General features: G+C 46.2%; 1 protein-coding gene across 1 annotated transcript in view; it reads left to right on the top strand.

The window, feature by feature from the left end:
* Positions 1–16088, top strand: part of LOC116316867 (potassium voltage-gated channel subfamily C member 1-like) — a 153233-nt gene that overhangs the window by 22284 nt on the left and 114861 nt on the right. The gene's annotated exons all lie outside the window — the stretch shown is intronic.

The following is a 16088-nucleotide window of genomic DNA, read 5'->3' as shown; positions in this document are numbered from 1 at the left end:
AAGGGAGTTTTTCCTTCCCACTGTTGCCAAAGTGCTTGCTCATAGGGGGTCATATGATTGTTGGGTTTTTCTCTGTATTTATTATTGTGCTATCTACTGTACAATATAAAGCGCCTTGAGGCGACTTTTGTTGTGATTTGGCGCTATATAAATAAAATTGAATTGAAAATTGAATTGAATTGAACACCTCACCCAGGAGGCATCCTTGTCAGATGCCCGAACCACCTCAACTGGCTCCTTAAGATGTGGAGGAGCAGCGGCTCTACTCTGAGCCCCTCCCGGATGGCTGAACTCCTCACCCTATCTCTAAGGGAGAGGCCAGCCACCCTTCGGAGGAAGCTCATTTCTGCCGCTTGTATCCGCGATCTCGTTCTTTCGGTCACTACCCACAGCCCGTGGCCATAGGTGAGGTAGGGACGTGAGATCGACTCGTAAATTGAGAGCTTCGCTTTTACACTCAGCTCTCTCTTCACCACGACGGACCGGTGCAGCGTCCGCATCACTGCAGCCGCAGCACCAATCCGTCTGTCGATCTCCGGCTCCCTTCTCCCATCACTCGCGAACAAGACCCCGAGATACTTAAACTCCTCCACTTGGGGCAGGAACTCATCCCCGACCCGGAGTGGGCACTCCACCCTTTTCCGGCTGAGAACCATGGCCTCAGATTTGGAGGTGCTGATCCTCATTCCCGCTGCTTCACACTCGGCTGCGAACCGTTCCAGTGCGAGCTGCAGGCCCTCACCTGATGAAGCCAACAGAACCACATCATCCGCAAAAGCAGAGATGAGATTCTGAGGCCACCAAGTGAAAGCCCTCCGCCACTTGGCTGCGCCTAGAAATCCTGTCCATAAAAATTATGAACAGAACCGGTGACAAAGGGCAGCCCTGGCGGAGCCCATCACCCACCGAAGCAGTCCGACTTATTGCCGGCAATGCGAACCAAACTCTTGCAACGGTTGTATAGGGATCGAATGGCCCGTAGCAATGGGCCAGACACCCCATACTCCTGCAACACCTCCCACAGGACACCCCGAGGGACACAGTCGAATGCCTTCTCCAAGTCCACAAAACACATGTAGACTGGTTGGGCAAACTCCCATGCACCCTCGAGTATCCTTGAGAGGATAAAGAGCTGGTCCAGTGTTCCGCGACCAGGACGAAAACTGCATTGTTCCTCCTGTATCCGAGGTTCGACTAACGGACGAACTCTCCTTTCCAGCACCCTGGCATAGACTTTCCCAGGGAGGCTGAGGAGTGTGATCCCCCTGTAGTTGGAACACACCCTCCGGTCTCCCTTCTTAAAGATGGGGACCACCACCCTGGTCTGCCAGTCCAGGGGTACTGCCCCTGATCTCCACACAACATTGTAGAGGCGTGTCAACCAGGACAGCCCTACAACATCCAGAGCCTTCAGGAACTCGGGGCGGACCTCATCAACACCAGGGGCTCTGCCACCAAGGAGTTGTTTAACTGCCTCAGTGACCTCGCCCCCGGAAATTGGTGGGTCATTCCCCTCATCCCCAGACTCTGCTTCCTCCTCGGAAGACGTGTCAGTGGGATTAAGGAGGTCCTCGAAGTATTCCTTCCACCGCCTGACAATTTTCTCAGTCGACGTCAGCAGCGCTCCACCAGCACTATACACAGTGCAGGTAGCGCACCGCTTTCCCCTCCTGAGACGCCTGACGGTTTGCCAGAATCTCTTTGAGGCAGTCCGAAAGTCTTTTTCCATGGCCTCTCCGAACTCCTCCCACACCCGAGTTTTTGCTTCAGCCACTGCCCGAGCCTCATTCCGCTTGGCCTGTCGATACCTGTCGGCTGCCTCCGGAGTCCCACAGGCTAACCAAGCCTGATAGGACTCCTTCTTCAGCTTGGTGGCTCCCTTCACCTCTGGTGTCCACCATTTGGTTCGGGGATTACCACCACGGCAGGCACCAACCACCTTGCGGCCGCAGCTCAATGCAGCAGCTTCGGCGATGGAGACGCTGAACATGGTCCATTCGGACTCAATGTCCCCAGTCTCCCTCAGAATGCTGTTGAAGCTCTGCCGGAGGTGTGCGTTGAAGATCTCGCGGATTGGGGCCTCTGCTAGACGTTCCCAGCACACCCTCACTACGCGTTTAGGTGCACCGGGTCTGTCCAGCGTCCTCCCCCGCCACCTGATCCAACTCACCACCAGGTGGTGATCAGTTGACAGCTCAGCCCCTCTCTTTACCCGAGTGTCCAGAACATATGGTCGCAGGTCTGGTGATACGATTACAAAATCGATCATCAACCTGCGGCCTAGAGCATCCTGGTGCCACGTGCACTTATGGACACTCTTATGTTCGAACAAGGTGTTCGTTATGGCCAAACTGTGATTCGCACAGAAGTCCAATAACAAAACACCGCTTGGATTCAGATCAGGGAGGCCGTTCCTCCCAATCACGCCCCTCCAGGTCTCGCTGTTGTTACCCACGTGAGCATTGAAGTCTCCCAGCAGGACAACAGAGTCTCCAGATGGGGCACCTTCCAGCACCCCCCCCAGGGACTCTAAGAAGGCTGGGTACTCTGAACTGCCACTCGGCGCATAAGCGCACATAACAGTCAGGACCCGTTCCCCGACCCTAAGGTGCAGGGAACAAACCCTCTCATCCACCGGGAAAAACCCCAACGTACCGGCAGCAAGCCGAGGGGATATTAGAATACCCACCCCAGCCCGCCGCCTCTCACCAGGGGCAACTCCAGACTGAGACAGAGTCCAGCCCCTCTCCAGGAGACTGGTTCCAGAGCCCAAGCCATGCGTAGAGGTGAGCCCGACTATATCTAGCCGGTACCTCTCAACCTCAGGCTTCTTCCCCACCAGAGAGGTGACATTCCATGTCCCTATTTATGTTCCTTTTCTCCTATTTTAGTTAGAAGACACAAATGCCATGTTGCAATACTATACAGCTATGGTAGCCAACGTTTCAAATGCAGGTTTGACAGGTTTGTGAGTGTACACTTTATCCAAAACCTAGTGAGGGTTTACTCATGCTTACCACTGAGTGGCTGTAGCTTAGGAGGTAGAGCAGGTCACCCACTGATCGGAAGGTTAGTGGTTCGATCCCTGGCTCCTCCAGTCTGCATGTCAAGTATCCTCTGTGGCCAGATTCAGGCCATACCAGGATGCTAACCCAAGTTGCTCTCCGATGCATCCGTTGGAGTGTGAATGTGTAGGAATGTAGTTATGAGGCAATCAGTTTAGAGAAAGTGATTGGGTGAATGTGGCATGTTGTATAGAGCAATTTGAGTACTCTGGGAGAGTAGAAAAGCGCTATAAAAGAATCAGTCCCTTCACTATCTGAACAGAGTTTTGTCATGTTACTTTTGCACTATTACTTTCCAGGAGCAGTAATTTTTGATATATTGATATACTGTTCTAAATTACATAAATTATTTAATTCCAAATAAATTTGCTGCATTACCTTTATTGAGACATTTTTAATCTGTGCTAAATACGTCACATGTTGTTATTACATGGCTTGATTAAGGTACACATCAGGCTGACATCTGTGGGCCTCCTCTGGCAAACCTGTTCTGGGTCATTCTTTGCGGTATGTGGGCCATGTGTACGCACATTGTGTGGGCCAGATCCGGGCCATACCAATTTTGCTATGTGGGTAATAGCAGGCCTTTGTATTGTGGGAGGAAGCTCGGGTCCTCTATCAGAGGCCTGGAAGCTTGATGATTTTGTACAGTATTGTGGCTGTGCTCTTCTGGACAGAGATCTCAGGTGTTGTTTTTGGGATATGCTTAGGCCACTTGCCCAGTTTGGGGGTCACTGCACCGAGTGCTGTGATTACCACTCGGACCACTGATACCTTCACCCTACACATCTTCTCAAGCTCTTCTCTTAGCCCTTGGTATTTCTCAAGCTTCTCATGTTCCTTTTTCCTAATGTTGCTAGCTACATCTAACACTACAGCCTTCTTCCTCTGCTTGCCCACCAGTACTATGTCTGGTTGGTTAGCCATCACCAGTTTGTCTGTCTGTATGTTAAAGTCCTACAGGGTCTTAGCTCGGTCATTCTCAACCATCCTAGGGGGCATGTCCCATTTTGACATTGGGACTTCCAAGCTATACTCGGTACAGATGTTTCCTGATACTATGCTAACTATTCCATTGTGATTTTCCATGTATGCCCTAACTGCTAACATCTTACACCCTGCTTTTATAAGCTGGGGTGTCTCAGGGGCATCTTTGCACAGCCTGAACCTGGGGTCTTACCTGGTGGGGTAGACCCCTGCCTCTATGGATCGTGTGCTTTGAGCTTGTTCCTGTGTTGTTATTGTTAAAAAAAAAAGAGCAAGCAAGGGTACTGACAGGGACTAGAAAGAGAGAGCATATTTCTCCTGTTTTGGCTTCCCTTCATTGGCTCCCTGTTAAATCCAGAATTGAATTCAAAATCCTGCTCCTCACATACAAGGTCTTAAATAATCAGGCCCCACCTGATCTTAATAGTACCATATCACCCTATTAGAGCACTTCGCTCTCACACTGCAGGCCTACTTGTTGTTCCTAGAGTATTTAAAAGTAGAACGGGAGGCAGAGCCTTCAGTTTTCAGGCCCCTCTTCTGTGGAACCAGCTTCCAGTTTGGATTCGGGAGACAGACACTATCTCTACTTTCAAGATTAGGCTTAAAACTTTCCTTTTTGCTAAAGCATATAGTTAGGGCTGGACCAGGTGACCCTGAATCCTCCCTTAGTTATGCTGTAATAGACGTAGGCTGCTGGGGGATTCATATGATGCATTGAGTTTTTCCTTTCCAGTCACCTTTCTCACTCAACATGTGTTAATAGACCTCTCTGCACTGAATCATACTTGTTATTATTCTCCGTCTCTCTTCTTTATCCTGTCTTCTTTCTCTCACCCCAACCGGTCGCAGCAGATGGCCGATTGTTAGTGTTAGATTGTTAGTGCCTCTGTGCTGTTTTTCAGTCCAGCTTTGTCCTGGTAGGATTTTTGGACGCCAGCCACTTTTATCTGCCAGTGGTACGTACCGTGCAGCGGCTTGATTTTGAATGATGGTTCTTCTCCTTGCTCCTCTTCTTTTTTAGGTTTCTGCTGCCTGAGATATTTATTAAGCATGCTTAATAAATATCTTCTTAATGTACTCATGGATAATTGTTGTCTCATCCTAGATAGTGTTCTGACACCCACTGGCTCCTTCCTTCCACTTAGCGTACAATCTCAGGGTGCTGCACTTGGGGTCAAACTCTCCATGCATGGTGAGAAGCTTCCTTCCTAGTCTTGATGTCAGCGGCTTCTATCTCCTCCTTTGGCCAACTTATTATTGCAGCAGGCTATCTGGTCACTGGAAGAGCGTAGGTGTTAATTCCCTTGATCTTGTTCTTTCCATTCAGAACATTGGCTAGTGGCCTCTTCATGGTTCCCATTTGCCTGTGAGATTCCCAGGTACTTGTAGCTGTCCTCAGTGTTTACAATGTTGCCTTTTGGTAGTGCAATCTCCTCAGTTCTGATTACTTTCCCTCTTTTTGTTATCATATGACTAAACTTCTCCAGTCAGAATGACGATCCAATATCAGTGCTCCAGATCCTAGTGGTATAGATCAGGGATTCGATATCTTGTTCACTCTTTGCATGCAGCTTGATGTCATGCATTTAGAGGAAGTGATTGACGATCATTCCGTAGTCTGCATCCATATCCAGTCTTGAGTCTCACCAAGGGGACTCAGGCCTGCACAGAGCAGCAGTGGGGAGAGAGCATTTCGTCGGTAAATCTCACACTTGATGCTGACTTGGCCACATCCTCATTGAATTCCTGATGAAGGCTCTTAGGGTTCTGTTCATCTTGTATTTTTGTAGGGATTCCTTGATCCAAGTGTGGGGCATTGAGTTATAAGCTTTCTTGTAGTCAATCCAGGCAGTGCACAGGTTGGCCAGTCTGGCCTTGAGGTCTCGGGCAACTGTTCTGTCTACCAGGAGCTAGTGTGTCGCCCCTCTTTTTCTCCCTATTCCTACCTATGCCTTTCTGTTACCTATTCATGTATTGAGCCATGTGCTTATTCATCTTAGTTGCTATGATGCTTGATGGAGCTTCCTTCCACACTTCCTTGATCTTGGCCACTAGTGTCCTTCTCCGTAGAGGGCACTGTTCCTTATAGCTGTTCATCACATAGCCAAGCATCTCAGTGATCACTACTGCCGTGATGTAGATCATCTGGTTAGTTTCCGTGATGGTCAAAGTAGGGATTGTACAGAGACAGAGGGTAGTTAATCTTGGTAGTCGGCCACAGAGGTTTTAGGTTTCCAGCTTGGCCATGAACCGCAGCATTTGTGTTATGCCTCATCAGTATCCAGTGGTGATAGCAGTTTCTTCTTCCAAATGTTGGAACACTGAGCTACTAGTTGTTCCGCCATCAGTCTGGATGTTGGGTATTGAAGATTTCAGAGGTCCCACATTCTCGTCATGTAACCCGTTCCACTGGGGTTACTTGCATTTTAGCATTCCAACAGCGCCCTGTTCTCATCCCTTACTCATGTATGTCTTCTTGTTCCCATAGGGTAGACAGACAGTTGGAGGTGGGCACGGTAAGCTGGGTGAGCTTCAGGTGGAGGCTGTCTGGGATTGTGGTGCTGAAGGTCGAGCTGAGGTCCATGAACAGTATCCTGGCTGGTTGGTTGAGGTGATGCAGGATGTAGTGCAGTCCCATGTTGACTGCAACCTTGGACAACCTGTTTGCCCAACAGACAAACTGCAGGGGGTCCAGCAGGGGCTCTATGATGTCCTTCAGGTGGCTTAACACCAGTCTTTCAAAGAACTTCATCACCACAGATGTCAGGGGGACCGGCCTGTAGTCATTTACTCCTGTGATGGTGGTCTTCTTTGGGATGGGGGTGAGCATTCGAAGCAGGATAGCACGTTACACAGCTGCAGAGGTCTGTAGAAAGGATCCTCTTAGCTACCCTGATCTCTTTGGTCAGCTTATTTCTGGTCTGCTTGTTAAGGGCACAGTCTCCATTGCCTCCTTCCCACATAGCAAAACTGGTATGGCCTGGATCTGGCCCACACAATATGCTTACACATGGCCTGCATACTGCAAAGAATGACGGCCCTTTGGTGGCCCAGATCAGGTTTGCCAGAGGTCGCCCACACATGGGCCAGCACAAGGCCAGTTGCAGACACACTGCTGGCCCTGTGCTGGCCCAGAACAGTTTCAGCTCTGGCCCCAGATGTGTACCTTAATCAAGCCATGTAATAACAACATGTGTCGTATTTAGCACAGATACGTTAAAAATGTCTCAATAAAGGTAATGCAGAAAATTTATTTTGAATTGAATAATTTATACAACTCAGAATTAACAGTAAATCAATATATCATTTAATACTGCTGCTGGAATATAATAGTGCAAAAGTAACATGACGAAACTCTGTTCAGACAGTGAATGGACTGATTCTTTTATAGCGCTTTTCCACTCTCCTGGAGTACTCAAAGCGCTCTATACAACATGCCACATTCACCCAATCACTTTCACTAAACTGAGTGCTTCCTAACTGCATTCAGATATATTCACACTCTGATGGATTCATCGGAGAGCAACTTGGGTTAGTATCTTGCCCAAGGATACTTGACAAGCAGGTTGGAGGAGCCAGGGTTTGAACCTTCCGATCAGTGGGTGACCTGCTCTACCTCCTGAGCTTCAGCCACCCAGTGATAAACATGAGTAAATCCTCACTAGGTTTTGGATAAAGTGTGCACTCACAAACCTGTCAAACCTGCGTTTGAAACGTTGGCTACCATAGCAGTATAGTATTGCAACATGGCATTTGGATCTTCTAACTAAAATAGGAAAATAGGAACATAAATAGTGCCATCATTGCCAGACCTGGCCCACATCTGGTTGACATACACCCTGCCATGACACCAGTCAGTCAGAAGTGCCAGCTTGATGCCAGATCTGGGCCAGACCTGTTTTCTATGAGCCAGGGCCACATCAACCAAACCACAATCGGGCCAGATGTGGCATGCCATCACATAAACAGTGCCATCTGCGCCAGGGATGAAATGTGGCATAATTATGCTAAAATAAAGAAGATGTAAAAACAGATCGTTCACTGTGAAAGATTGAACCCGTTACTGCCTGAATTTTAAAACTGACCTGACAGGTGGTTACAATAAAATCCGAAACAAATTTTAATAAATGGTTGTAAACGTAGAAGTAGAAAGAAAAGTTAATCATCTTGTCCACATGTGCCTGCACCCCCTCTCCCTGCCACTGTTGACACTGCTTCATCAAAGCCTGCAACTCTTTACATTCTCAGCTCTGCTCTTCAGGTCTAAAACACATTTTATTACTTTGCTCTCCTCCACATTTTACTTTTTATTTGCTTAAATTAGATCCCCACAGTTTGGACTCTGCACAATTTTAATGAACCAACTAATGAAGATTTTCAGGGCCGAGTACAATAACCTCAGTTTGATCTGAATTAAGAAGCTGAAAGTTAGCGGCCATCCAGGTCTTTATGTCTTTAAGACATTCCTGCAGTTTAACTAATTGGTGTGTGTTACCTGGCTTCATGGATAGATAGAGCTGCGTGTCATCTGCATAGCAGTGAAAATTTATGCTATATCTTCTAATGATGCTGCCTAAGGGAAGCATGTATAATGTAAACAGAATTGGTCCTAGCACTGAACCCTGTGGAACTCCATAAGTGACCTTAGTGTGTGAAGAGGACTCTCCATTTACATGCACAAATTGGAGTCTATTAGATAGATATGATACAAACCACTGCAGTGCAGTACCTGTAATACCTACAGCATGTTCTAATCGCTCTAATAGGATATTATGGTCAACAGTATCGAACGCAGCACTGAGGTCTAGCAGGACATTTACATGAACAAACTGGAGTCTGTTAGATAGATATGATACAAGCCCCTGCAGTGCAGTATGTGCTCTAATTGCTATACTAAAATATTATGGTCAACAGTATCTAACATTTGGTGAGAATTTCATGCCAATAGTACTTTTAGAAATATATTTACTTAGAATATTGGTGATGTATTTAATACTTATTTTACCCATTGTAATATATAATATAATATAATATAATATAATATAATATAATATAATATAATATAATATAATATGACTGCTTAACACCTGAGTTTAACAATAACATTACTTAAATTACTTATCTGAAACTTGCAACTCCCCACAATATTGTCACCGAAAAAAACTAAAAACAAATTTTCTACCTGGGTTGTTGGGTGTTATTATTGATTCCATGGCTCCTGTAGAAGGCAGTTTTTGTTGATGGGTCTGTTTTGAAAGTTAGTCTTGGTCTCAATCAAGGCATGACATAGGAGCAGAGGGGAAACCTCTGTACCGTCAGGTCTGTTATTTCAATATAGATATGTATGGTCCACAGAAATGTCAGAATCTCAGCTAAAAGCCCACAAATGATGTCCATGACGACACAGGTAGAACAACAAACAATTAAAGAGCAGGTAAACAGATTCTGCGAAAAGATGTAAACATAAAGTGGGGATTCCTCCATTCACCCACTGGCATATTTACGGACGATATCTCTGCTAAAAGCACAGATGTCAAAGATTCCAATACTACAAGTTTTGTCATGCTATAACCAAAACCAGCAGCAAAAGAAGACCAAAATGACATTTTATATTTGAAAGAGACTAGCATGAATTTTCTTACCTTTGCTGTCTTACTTCCAAAAAATCCATTGCGATAAAACTGCCTGTTAACAGATGCATTATGCACCAGTCTACCGTTGTGTATAGTGACAAGAAAGCCTAATTTCTGTTACTCAATACCTAAGTTTCACAGATAGTGCCAAATACTATTAAACTGGGAAACATTTAGCTATGTCTCTAATGAAACCTCTGTTACTTTGCTCTGTTTTACCACAGCAGCATTTCCACAGGTAATGTTATTCATGGTTTTCTTTAGTTTTTGGTCTACTGTAGCATATTTTCAAAGGAGTGAAAGAGCCAGTAGATTTCTTTCTGAAGCAGTGTGTTGTGGATAGGGCCTTAATTCCAACTCTTGCTTGCCTGCTTTAACTTGGTATGGTTATATGGTTGGTTCTTTTTTCTTGTCTTTCTCAAGTTTTTGCTGCCTGAGGTATTCCCTAAGCATATGAACCGGTTGTAGCCATCTTCCTGATATACTTATGGATCTGTGTTATTTCATCATAGATAGTGGTTCTGACACTAATCCCACATAGCAAAATTGGTATGGCCTGGATCTGGCCCACATACCGCAAAGAATGACGGCCCTTTGGTGGCCCAGATCAGGTTTGCCAGAGGTGGCCCACACATGAGCCAGCACAAGGCCAGTTGCAGACACACTGCTGGCCCTGTGCTGGCCCAGAATAGTTTCAGCTCTGGCCCCAGATGTCAGCCTGATGTTTACTTTAATCAAGCCATGTAATAACAACATGTGCCGTATTTAGCACAGAATGTCTCAAGAAAGGTAATGCAGCAAATTTATTGTGAATTGAATAATTTATATATTTCAGAATTAACATTATCAATATATCAAATAATACCGCTGCTGGAATACAATAGTGCAAAAGTAACATGACAAAACTCTGTTCAGACAGTGATTTCCTTCTCTCCCAGAGTACTCAAAGCGCTCTAAAGAACATGCCACAGTCACTTTCTCTACACTGAGTGCTTCCTAACTACATTTATACTCCAATGGATGCATTGGAGAGCAACTGGGGTTGGTATCTTGCAGGCATGCAGACTGGAGCCAGATGTGGCATGCCATCACATAAACAGTGCCATTTATGCCAGGCCTGGCCCATATCTGGATGACATACCACTTACCATGCCAGAAGTCAGCCGGCAGTACCGGCTTGACACCAGATCCGGGCCAGACCTGTCTGCTATCTGGTTAGAGGGATTGGGTTAAATAGTGATTCTAAATTGCCCATAGGCGTGAATGTGAGTGTGTGGGTACTAGCCTTCAGCCTCCTTCCTTCTGCTTAGCATACAGTGTCAGGGTACTGGATTTGGAGTGAAAACCTCCAAGCATGATAAAGAGCTTTTTTGTCTTGTGATCAGTGTTCTCCCTGTGGTTAGCAGCTGGTTCATTTGTGCTGCCAGACACTCACAGAGTGCAGTTAGCTTCTTTAACCAGTAGGCGTCAATTTTGCCAGGGCCTATTGCTGTCTAACGCTTCGAGCTTGAGACTTATTCTTGGATGTTTGCCACTATGATGGTTACTGGATCCTTTTCAGGGAGGTTGCTGTGGTTTGCTCTTAGATCCACTAGCAACTCAGCATTGTTGTTATGTCTTGTGTCCTTCTGCCATATGCTCTTCCAGTATTGCTCTGTCTGAAGCCTTAGTGATTTTCTCATATTGTTCCCCTGAACTGGGAGTGCACCTTAGATGGTTCAGTGGAGAACACCTGTGGTATTCTCATGGCTTCTGTCTCTCTGGTATACCTCTTCAGGCGTTTAGCCAAGGCTGTGAGTGTCTCAAAGATAACTGCGGCTGTGGTGTAGATTACGTGGTTGGTTTCAGTGATGGTTGCGGTAGAGATTGTCCGTAATGCTGCATTTACATGTTTAAACAGACTTTCGGAGGGTACTTCATGTAGTCTTGTAGTCAGCCAGCTTAGCCTTGGTCCTCTCTTTCAGGTCAGCTGCTCTTGCATTCAACACCTTCAGTGCACAGGTTGTTCTTGGGGCTTGTTACCTAATCTCAGAGATTGGGAATGATGATATGTCCACCTTGACCTGACATCCAACATTGTGCATTGATGCAGTTTCCTTCCAGGGCTTAACTTGTACAGGCACTACTGAGAGCTTGCAGCTTCCTCAATGGCCAGAAGGTTGTTTGCCTGAACAGATGATACAGTACTGTCTTGAACTGCTTCCTGTTTTTCTGTTTTTTCATTCTTCGTGTTTCTCATGGTCCGGGTCTTTGTCCCAGTTTTGTTTTGCTCTCGTGATTCTTTTTTTTTAGAATGAAAGAATGTTCAGGTTCTAGTTCTGTATGAGCTTTCTATGTCTTGATGCATGCTCAATCATCCAAGTAAGTAAATTCCCAAAAAGTTAATTCTGTTCATCTGCACGTAGCGTTTTCAGTGGGATAAATGTTTCGTCACTCATCCAGGTGATTTCTTCAGTCTCAGCTGACTGCAGGTTTCCCCAGCCTTATAAACAGTACATTTGCACAATGACTGAACCTAGCCCACTGAACATTGGGCTCTGAGGACAGTTTCTTGATTAACATGTCATGACCATCGATCAACAATCATTAATCAAAGACCCCTGATCAGTGCCCATGAGTACCATTCACAGTTAGTTGGGGAGTGACACAGACAGACAGCCAGAGAATGATGACAGTTTGAGCACCGATAATTAAAGCACAGACATGAGTTCATGCTAGAGTCAAGGAGCAACGGAATGAGCATGAACGGTAGGGGTAGTTTATGTCTGAAGGTGCAGTGGTCAGTTCAGATATTTCAGTGAAAATTATTTTTGTGCAAGTTTAAGTTGAGTATGGTGATAGCTTTAGGGAAGAAGCTATCCATGGGTCTGTTTGTTCTGGCCCGTATCGATCTGAAGCGCCTGCCAGAGGGCAGTAGGTTGGGTAATGTGCTTCAGGATGTTTCTGGCTCTGCTGAGACAACGGGAGTTATAGATGGCAGACAAGGAGGGCAGAGGGCAGCTGATGATTCTTTGAACTGTGTTTACCACCCTCTGTAGTCTCTTCCTGTTTGCCTCCATGCAGCTGGCGTGCCACATTGTCACTGCATAGGTCAGCAGGCTCTTGATAGTGGAGCTGTAGAAGGTCACCAGCAGCGGGGTGTTTAGTTGCTCCTTCCTGAGCACCCTTAGGAAGTGTAGCCACTGCTGGGCCTTCTTGACTAGGGCCGTGGTGTTAGCTGACCAGCAGAGGTCCACAGAGATGTGGACGCCAAGGAATTTGAAGGATTTCACTTGCTCTACACATTCTACATTGATGTGCAGGGGGGCAGGGGCAGCTCTGTTTCGCCTGAAGTCCAGGATGAGTGCCTTGGTCTTGGTGATGTTAAGTGCCAGGTTGTTTAATGCAGACCAATCTCCCAGTTTCATGACCTCATCTCTGTAAGCCGCCTCATTTCCCCCTGTGATCAGCCCCACCACTGTTGTGTCATCAGCAAATTTGACAATGTTCTATGGGTTGGCGGGACTGCAGTCATATGTGTAGAGGGAGTAGAGTAGTGGGCTTAGTACACAGCCCTGGGGAGAGCCAATACTGAGAGTGCGAGGGGAAGAGAGGTAGGGGCCCAGTTTCACCCGCTGGGGTCCGTTTATTAAAAAATCCTTTATTCAAGAGCAAGTGGGTAGCGGGAGCCCCAGGCTGGCTAACTTGGGGATCAAAATGTCCAGTATTATTGTGTTAAAGGCTGAGCTGAAGTCAGTGAAGAGCATTCTGACATAGCTGTCCTATTGCTCCAGGTGGCTCAGTGCTGTCTGTTAGTCCGATTTGCAAATTGATGTGGGTCCAGAGCAGGGGGGAGACAGGCTCTATTGTGCCCCAGAACCAGTTTCTCAATGCACTTGGTGATGATATGGATTATTGCAATTGGATGGAAGTCATTGAGACTGGTTATGGGTGACTTTTGGGGATGGAGGTGATTATGGCAGATTTCAAGCAGGGTGGGATAATGGCTTGTTCCAAAGACAGGTTGAAGATGTCAGTGAAGACCTGTGCTAGCTGCTTGGTACATGGCTTTAGCACCTTCCCAGGTAGTCCATCAGGACCTGCAGCCGTCCTGGAGTACACACCTCACATTCTGTGCTCGAGAGTGAGTGTGGGGTTATTAGAGGCTAGTGTGGGTTGTGGTGGTCGTTGGAATGGTGCGGTGAGTGCTGTGTTTGAGACTCAAAGCGGGCAAAAAAGCTGTTCAGCTCCTCTGCTAGCACCGCCTCTGAGTCTCCAGGTGTCACAGGACATCCTTTGTAGTTGGTTCATGACAATTTGCATATCAAAAAACTGACCTTGCAGCCCATTGTTCAGTGGGCTGGTTTCAGTCATTGTGCAAATGTATTGTTTATAAGGCTGGGGAAACCTGCAGTCAGCTGAGACTGAAGAAGTCACTTTGATGAGTGACGAAACGTTTCTCCCACTGAAAACGTCCAGATGAACAGATTCAACTTTTTGGGATAAGCTTTCATATTAGTTAGCACTTCCTAGTGTAGTGAAGGTTCATTATTTATATTTCCAGTTCTTGGTTTACATTAGTTCCCTTTTGTGTCCAGTATGTTCCTAGTCTTGTCTCTGTCTCTTGTCATCAATGTCCCTGTGTTTGTTTACCTCCTTTCTCCCCAGTCACATCCCAGTGTCTGTGTTGTCTCTCTGTGTTCTGTCTCTGTGAATACGTTTGTAGTCCTGTTTTCTGTTTTTCTCTCTTCCTATTCTGATGTTCATCTCTCTGTGTTTCGTGCCTTTGTTCCCCTAGTCTGTCATGTCTCCATATCTGTTTTTTCCCAGTCCCAGTGTCAAGCCGACACATCGGAGTCTCAGTGTGTCACTTGATTTATTTTGATAGTCTCCTGTCTTGTGATTGTGTGATGTTTTGTTTTGCTTCCCCTGTCTCTTTAGGTATTCCCATATGTCTTCACTTCCCTTAATCACCCTCCTGTGCACATATGTTGTCCACGTCTCCCTCTGTTTGTTGTTGCATTCTCCCTCATTGTGCTTGTGATTCCCGTCAGTGAGTTTTATCACTTAGTTCCTACACTGGCTACTCATTGTTTGCTTTTGTTTCCTCTTCCATTTTTACCAGCAATAAAATGTGTGATACTGAGTTCTACATTGTTTTTTTTGTCCTGTCTGGCAGCTTTTGCAATCGTAATTATAATCTGAATGCACTGCTGTGCCAAACACATTTTGCTTTTCCAGATCAGCCCTATACATTCTCTATAAGTTCCTCTTGGTCATGTGCCTGAACTGCTTATTTATTCAATTCTTTTTGTGTTACTTCAGTTCTTATATTATATGTAGTATAGCATGACAATGTCTAAGCTGTCAGGTGGAAAAAAGGGAAGGGAAGGGGGGAGAAATAAGATTAAATATAATAAAAGGACAGAGCACAAATAGAATGTAAAATGAATTGCTAACTGCTGCAACTGTAAGAAAAAACAAACATACAACACTTGAAACACAAACATATGAAAAGACACAGATACATGAACTTACAATTTTCTTGTGGTGTGTGTGTGTGTGTGTGAGAGAGAGAGAGAGAGAGAGAGGGAGAGAGAGAGAGAGAGAGAGTATGTAGCGTATGTGTAGGTGTCTTTATCGCAAAATGTCCTTGAAAATGAGGGTGGGAAACTCCAATAATACCCCCCAGGAGCCAGAGGCAAAAAGAGATAGATCCAGGAGATCCAGGCCATCTTCAGCCCCCAAGAGTACAGAAGACCTGAGGCCACACATATTGGTGACATCTGCACATCTATCCCAGCAGGAGAGGGAGGGAGGCCTCAGATGGTCTGCCCACTACCAAAGGGTGAGAGACCCAGAGAACAAGAGGCAACAGGCAGCTGACCTCGGTAGAGGCTAGCCAGCCTGGTATAAGCCAAGAACAGGGTACTAGTGCACCGGGCACTCAAGAACCACTCAGCGACCTGCAGAGTCTCCCTGACATGAAAGAGGTCCAAGGCACCTGGATTCCACTTATTAATAACACACAAAGACACATGCAAACACATTGATGCTCCCACTGAGGGGCAGGGGAGCAGATGCCTCCCCCAAACTGCAGCGAACCAGGACGCAGCCAGAGTGCACCACAAACCACCTGTGGACTCCCAACCCAGAGAGGGTGTGTGAAACGGGTATAGGAAGACCTATGCTCTTCCAGTATTGCTCTGTCTGAAGCCTTAGTGATGGGTGGGCCACCTCTGGCAAACTTAGTGATTTTCTCATATTGTTCCATATTGTGACCTAAGTGACCCACAACTCTCCCTAAAGACCCTACATGTGTGAGTGATATGTTTTATGAGTTGGGAGGAGGGAGGGCCAGAATATGTGAGAACGGGAGGTAGAAGACTACCCCTGGAAGGAGAGAGCCAGCAAATGACTG

Source organism: Oreochromis aureus, linkage group 4, assembly GCF_013358895.1.
Source record: "Oreochromis aureus strain Israel breed Guangdong linkage group 4, ZZ_aureus, whole genome shotgun sequence".
Taxonomy (NCBI): Eukaryota; Metazoa; Chordata; class Actinopteri; order Cichliformes; family Cichlidae; genus Oreochromis; species Oreochromis aureus.
Note: the sequence above shows the minus strand (reverse complement) of the source record. Positions and strands in the feature narration are given on the sequence as shown.